This window comes from Hypomesus nipponensis, chromosome 12 (assembly GCF_054491055.1).
Source record: "Hypomesus nipponensis isolate SF chromosome 12, ASM5449105v1, whole genome shotgun sequence".
Classification (NCBI taxonomy): domain Eukaryota; kingdom Metazoa; phylum Chordata; class Actinopteri; order Osmeriformes; family Osmeridae; genus Hypomesus; species Hypomesus nipponensis.
In genome coordinates, this window is record NC_140372.1 from 16,220,001 (window position 1) to 16,225,000 (window position 5,000).

The following is a 5,000-nucleotide window of genomic DNA, read 5'->3' on the forward strand; positions in this document are numbered from 1 at the left end:
CATACAGCACCTGGTATTCCCAGGCGGTCTCCCATCCAAGTACTAACCAGGCCCGACCCTGCTTAGCTTCCGAGATCAGACGAGATCAGGCGTTGCCAGGCTGGTATGGCCGTACGAAATAAGTTGACAACCATAGGCTACTTATCCATATACAGATTTAGCAATTGACAATGCAAGGTGGTCTCTCTCTCTCTCTCTCTCTCTCTCGTGTCAAAATGAAAACAGCTTCCAGCCCCTTTCATGAAGGACTACTTGTGCATATTGCAAGATTTCAGTTTCTAAGTGAATGAGCAAAAGAGCATACAGCACCTGGTATTCCCAGGCGGTCTCCCATCCAAGTACTAACCAGGCCCGACCCTGCTTAGCTTCCGAGATCAGGCGTTGCCAGGCTGGTATGGCCGTACGAAATAAGTTGACAACCATAGGCTACTTATCCATATACAGATTTAGCAATTGACAATGCAAGGTAGTCTCTCTCTCTCTCTCTCTCTCTCTCTCTCTCTCTCTCTCTCTCGTGTCAAAATGAAAACAGCTTCCAGCCCCTTTCATGAAGGACTACTTGTGCATATTGCAAGATGTCAGTTTCTAAGTTAATGAGCAAAAGAGCATACAGCACCTGGTATTCCCAGGCGGTCTCCCATCCAAGTACTAACAAGGCCCGACCCTGCTTATCTTCCGAGATCAGACGAGATTGGGTGTTGCCAGGCTGGTATGGCCGTACGAAATAAGTTGACAACCATAGGCTACTTATCCATATACAGATTTAGCAATTGACAATGCAAGGTGGTCTCTCTCTCTCTCGTGTCAAAATGAAAACAGCTTCCAGCCCCTTTCATGAAGGACTACTTGTGCATATTGCAAGATTTCAGTTTCTAAGTGAATGAGCAAAAGAGCATACAGCACCTGGTATTCCCAGGCGGTCTCCCATCCAAGTACTAACCAGGCCCGACCCTGCTTAGCTTCCGAGATCAGACGTTGCCAGGCTGGTATGGCCGTACGAAATAAGTTGACAACCATAGGCTACTTATCCATATACAGATTTAGCAATTGACAATGCAAGGTGGTCTCTCTCTCTCTCTCTCTCTCGTGTCAAAATGAAAACAGCTTCCAGCCCCTTTCATGAAGGACTACTTGTGCATATTGCAAGATTTCAGTTTCTAAGTGAATGAGCAAAAGAGCATACAGCACCTGGTATTCCCAGGCGGTCTCCCATCCAAGTACTAACCAGGCCCGACCCTGCTTAGCTTCCGAGATCAGACGAGATCGGGCGTTGCCAGGCTGGTATGGCCGTACGAAATAAGTTGACAACCATAGGCTACTTATCCATATACAGATTTGGCAATTGACAATGCAAGGTGGTCTCTCTCTCTCTCTCTCTCTCTCGTGTCAAAATGAAAACAGCTTCCAGCCCCTTTCATGAAGGACTACTTGTGCATATTGCAACATTTCAGTTTCTAAGTGAATGAGCAAAAGAGCATACAGCACCTGGTATTCCCAGGCGGTCTCCCATCCAAGTACTAACCAGGCCCGACCCTGCTTAGCTTCCGAGATCAGACGAGATCGGGCGTTGCCAGGCTGGTATGGCCGTACGAAATAAGTTGACAACCATAGGCTACTTATCCATATACAGATTTGGCAATTGACAATGCAAGGTGGTCTCTCTCTCTCTCTCTCTCTCTCTCGTGTCAAAATGAAAACAGCTTCCAGCCCCTTTCATGAAGGACTACTTGTGCATATTGCAAGATTTCAGTTTCTAAGTGAATGAGCAAAAGAGCATACAGCACCTGGTATTCCCAGGCGGTCTCCCATCCAAGTACTAACCAGGCCCGACCCTGCTTAGCTTCCGAGATCAGACGAGATCGGGCGTTGCCAGGCTGGTATGGCCGTACGAAATAAGTTGACAACCATAGGCTACTTATCCATATACAGATTTGGCAATTGACAATGCAAGGTGGTCTCTCTCTCTCTCTCTCTCTCTCTCTCTCTCGTGTCAAAATGAAAACAGCTTCCAGCCCCTTTCATGAAGGACTACTTGTGCATATTGCAAGATTTCAGTTTCTAAGTGAATGAGCAAAAGAGCATACAGCACCTGGTATTCCCAGGCGGTCTCCCATCCAAGTACTAACCAGGCCCGACCCTGCTTAGCTTACGAGATCAGACGAGATCGGGCGTTGCCAGGCTGGTATGGCCGTACGAAATAAGTTGACAACCATAGGCTACTTATCCATATACAGATTTGGCAATTGACAATGCAAGGTGGTCTCTCTCTCGTGTCAAAATGAAAACAGCTTCCAGCCCCTTTCATGAAGGACTACTTGTGCATATTGCAAGATTTCAGTTTCTAAGTGAATGAGCATACAGCACCTGGTATTCCCAGGCGGTCTCCCATCCAAGTACTAACCAGGCCCGACCCTGCTTAGCTTCCGAGATCAGACGAGATCGGGCGTTGCCAGGCTGGTATGGCCGTACGAAATAAGTTGACAACCATAGGCTACTTATCCATATACAGATTTGGCAATTGACAATGCAAGGTGGTCTCTCTCTCTCTCTCTCTCTCTCTCTCTCTCTCTCTCTCGTGTCAAAATGAAAACAGCTTCCAGCCCCTTTCATGAAGGACTACTTGTGCATATTGCAAGATTTCAGTTTCTAAGTGAATGAGCAAAAGAGCATACAGCACCTGGTATTCCCAGGCGGTCTCCCATCCAAGTACTAACCAGGCCCGACCCTGCTTAGCTTCCGAGATCGGGCGTTGCCAGGCTGGTATGGCCGTACGAAATAAGTTGACAACCATAGGCTACTTATCCATATACAGATTTGGCAATTGACAATGCAAGGTGGTCTCTCTCTCGTGTCAAAATGAAAACAGCTTCCAGCCCCTTTCATGAAGGACTACTTGTGCATATTGCAAGATTTCAGTTTCTAAGTGAATGAGCATACAGCACCTGGTATTCCCAGGCGGTCTCCCATCCAAGTACTAACCAGGCCCGACCCTGCTTAGCTTCCGAGATCAGACGAGATCGGGCGTTGCCAGGCTGGTATGGCCGTACGAAATAAGTTGACAACCATAGGCTACTTATCCATATACAGATTTGGCAATTGACAATGCAAGGTGGTCTCTCTCTCTCTCTCTCTCTCTCTCTCGTGTCAAAATGAAAACAGCTTCCAGCCCCTTTCATGAAGGACTACTTGTGCATATTGCAAGATTTCAGTTTCTAAGTGAATGAGCAAAAGAGCATACAGCACCTGGTATTCCCAGGCGGTCTCCCATCCAAGTACTAACCAGGCCCGACCCTGCTTAGCTTCCGAGATCGGGCGTTGCCAGGCTGGTATGGCCGTACGAAATAAGTTGACAACCATAGGCTACTTATCCATATACAGATTTGGCAATTGACAATGCAAGGTGGTCTCTCTCTCTCTCTCTCTCTCTCTCTCTCTCTCTCGTGTCAAAATGAAAACAGCTTCCAGCCCCTTTCATGAAGGACTACTTGTGCATATTGCAAGATTTCAGTTTCTAAGTGAATGAGCAAAAGAGCATACAGCACCTGGTATTCCCAGGCGGTCTCCCATCCAAGTACTAACCAGGCCCGACCCTGCTTAGCTTCCGAGATCGGGCGTTGCCAGGCTGGTATGGCCGTACGAAATAAGTTGACAACCATAGGCTACTTATCCATATACAGATTTAGCAATTGACAATGCAAGGTGGTCTCTCTCTCTCTCTCTCGTGTCAAAATGAAAACAGCTTCCAGCCCCTTTCATGAAGGACTACTTGTGCATATTGCAAGATGTCAGTTTCTAAGTGAATGAGCAAAAGAGCATACAGCAACTGGTATTCCCAGGCGGTCTCCCATCCAAGTACTAACCAGGCCCGACCCTGCTTAGCTTCCGAGATCGGGCGTTGCCAGGCTGGTATGGCCGTACGAAATAAGTTGACAACCATAGGCTACTTATCCATATACAGATTTAGCAATTGACAATGCAAGGTGGTCTCTCTCTCTCTCTCTCGTGTCAAAATGAAAACAGCTTCCAGCCCCTTTCATGAAGGACTACTTGTGCATATTGCAAGATGTCAGTTTCTAAGTGAATGAGCAAAAGAGCATACAGCACCTGGTATTCCCAGGCGGTCTCCCATCCAAGTACTAACCAGGCCCGACCCTGCTTAGCTTCCGAGATCAGACGAGATCGGGCGTTGCCAGGCTGGTATGGCCGTACGAAATAAGTTGACAACCATAGGCTACTTATCCATATACAGATTTAGCAATTGACAATGCAAGGTAGTCTCTCTCTCTCTCTCTCTCGTGTCAAAATGAAAACAGCTTCCAGCCCCTTTCATGAAGGACTACTTGTGCATATTGCAAGATTTCAGTTTCTAAGTGAATGAGCAAAAGAGCATACAGCACCTGGTATTCCCAGGCGGTCTCCCATCCAAGTACTAACCAGGCCCGACCCTGCTTAGCTTCCGAGATCAGACGAGATCGGGCGTTGCCAGGCTGGTATGGCCGTACGAAATAAGTTGACAACCATAGGCTACTTATCCATATACAGATTTAGCAATTGACAATGCAAGGTAGTCTCTCTCTCTCTCTCTCTCTCTCTCTCTCTCTCTCTCGTGTCAAAATGAAAACAGCTTCCAGCCCCTTTCATGAAGGACTACTTGTGCATATTGCAAGATGTCAGTTTCTAAGTGAATGAGCAAAAGAGCATACAGCACCTGGTATTCCCAGGCGGTCTCCCATCCAAGTACTAACCAGGCCCGACCCTGCTTAGCTTCCGAGATCAGACGAGATCGGGCGTTGCCAGGCTGGTATGGCCGTACGAAATAAGTTGACAACCATAGGCTACTTATCCATATACAGATTTAGCAATTGACAATGCAAGGTAGTCTCTCTCTCTCTCTCTCTCTCTCTCTCTCTCTCGTGTCAAAATGAAAACAGCTTCCAGCCCCTTTCATGAAGGACTACTTGTGCATATTGCAAGATTTCAGTTTCTAAGTGAATGAGCAA

The 5,000-nt window shown here is 47.1% G+C and overlaps 9 non-coding genes and 8 pseudogenes across 9 annotated transcripts in view; all 17 read right to left on the reverse strand.

Moving 5' to 3' along the window:
• LOC146262509 (5S ribosomal RNA) overlaps positions 1–117 on the reverse strand; it is a 119-nt gene extending 2 nt beyond the window's left edge. Inside the window, exon 1 of the ribosomal RNA XR_014728485.1 lies at positions 1–117. This exon is cut by the window's left edge and continues 2 nt beyond it. This is a non-coding gene — a ribosomal RNA (5S ribosomal RNA).
• Positions 118–297: 180 nt separating this feature from the next.
• Positions 298–406, reverse strand: LOC146262510 (5S ribosomal RNA; annotated as a pseudogene).
• A 198-nt stretch (positions 407–604) lies between these two features.
• LOC146262511 (5S ribosomal RNA) lies at positions 605–723 on the reverse strand (annotated as a pseudogene).
• A 168-nt stretch (positions 724–891) lies between these two features.
• On the reverse strand, positions 892–1,000 carry LOC146262512 (5S ribosomal RNA; annotated as a pseudogene).
• A 176-nt stretch (positions 1,001–1,176) lies between these two features.
• LOC146262513 (5S ribosomal RNA) lies at positions 1,177–1,295 on the reverse strand. Its single transcript, XR_014724948.1, has one exon. It is a non-coding gene; the product is annotated as a 5S ribosomal RNA (ribosomal RNA).
• Positions 1,296–1,473: 178 nt separating this feature from the next.
• LOC146262514 (5S ribosomal RNA) lies at positions 1,474–1,592 on the reverse strand. The gene has a single exon (XR_014724949.1). It is a non-coding gene; the product is annotated as a 5S ribosomal RNA (ribosomal RNA).
• Positions 1,593–1,772: 180 nt separating this feature from the next.
• On the reverse strand, positions 1,773–1,891 carry LOC146262515 (5S ribosomal RNA). Its single transcript, XR_014724950.1, has one exon. It is a non-coding gene; the product is annotated as a 5S ribosomal RNA (ribosomal RNA).
• A 186-nt stretch (positions 1,892–2,077) lies between these two features.
• LOC146262516 (5S ribosomal RNA) lies at positions 2,078–2,196 on the reverse strand (annotated as a pseudogene).
• A 156-nt stretch (positions 2,197–2,352) lies between these two features.
• On the reverse strand, positions 2,353–2,471 carry LOC146262517 (5S ribosomal RNA). Its single transcript, XR_014724951.1, has one exon. It is a non-coding gene; the product is annotated as a 5S ribosomal RNA (ribosomal RNA).
• A 194-nt stretch (positions 2,472–2,665) lies between these two features.
• LOC146262518 (5S ribosomal RNA) lies at positions 2,666–2,774 on the reverse strand (annotated as a pseudogene).
• Positions 2,775–2,930: 156 nt separating this feature from the next.
• On the reverse strand, positions 2,931–3,049 carry LOC146262519 (5S ribosomal RNA). Its single transcript, XR_014724952.1, has one exon. It is a non-coding gene; the product is annotated as a 5S ribosomal RNA (ribosomal RNA).
• A 182-nt stretch (positions 3,050–3,231) lies between these two features.
• Positions 3,232–3,340, reverse strand: LOC146262520 (5S ribosomal RNA; annotated as a pseudogene).
• Positions 3,341–3,530: 190 nt separating this feature from the next.
• On the reverse strand, positions 3,531–3,639 carry LOC146262521 (5S ribosomal RNA; annotated as a pseudogene).
• A 172-nt stretch (positions 3,640–3,811) lies between these two features.
• LOC146262522 (5S ribosomal RNA) lies at positions 3,812–3,920 on the reverse strand (annotated as a pseudogene).
• A 172-nt stretch (positions 3,921–4,092) lies between these two features.
• Positions 4,093–4,211, reverse strand: LOC146262523 (5S ribosomal RNA). Its single transcript, XR_014724953.1, has one exon. It is a non-coding gene; the product is annotated as a 5S ribosomal RNA (ribosomal RNA).
• A 174-nt stretch (positions 4,212–4,385) lies between these two features.
• On the reverse strand, positions 4,386–4,504 carry LOC146262524 (5S ribosomal RNA). The gene has a single exon (XR_014724955.1). It is a non-coding gene; the product is annotated as a 5S ribosomal RNA (ribosomal RNA).
• Positions 4,505–4,696: 192 nt separating this feature from the next.
• LOC146262525 (5S ribosomal RNA) lies at positions 4,697–4,815 on the reverse strand. Its single transcript, XR_014724956.1, has one exon. It is a non-coding gene; the product is annotated as a 5S ribosomal RNA (ribosomal RNA).
• Positions 4,816–5,000: the final 185 nt, after the last annotated feature.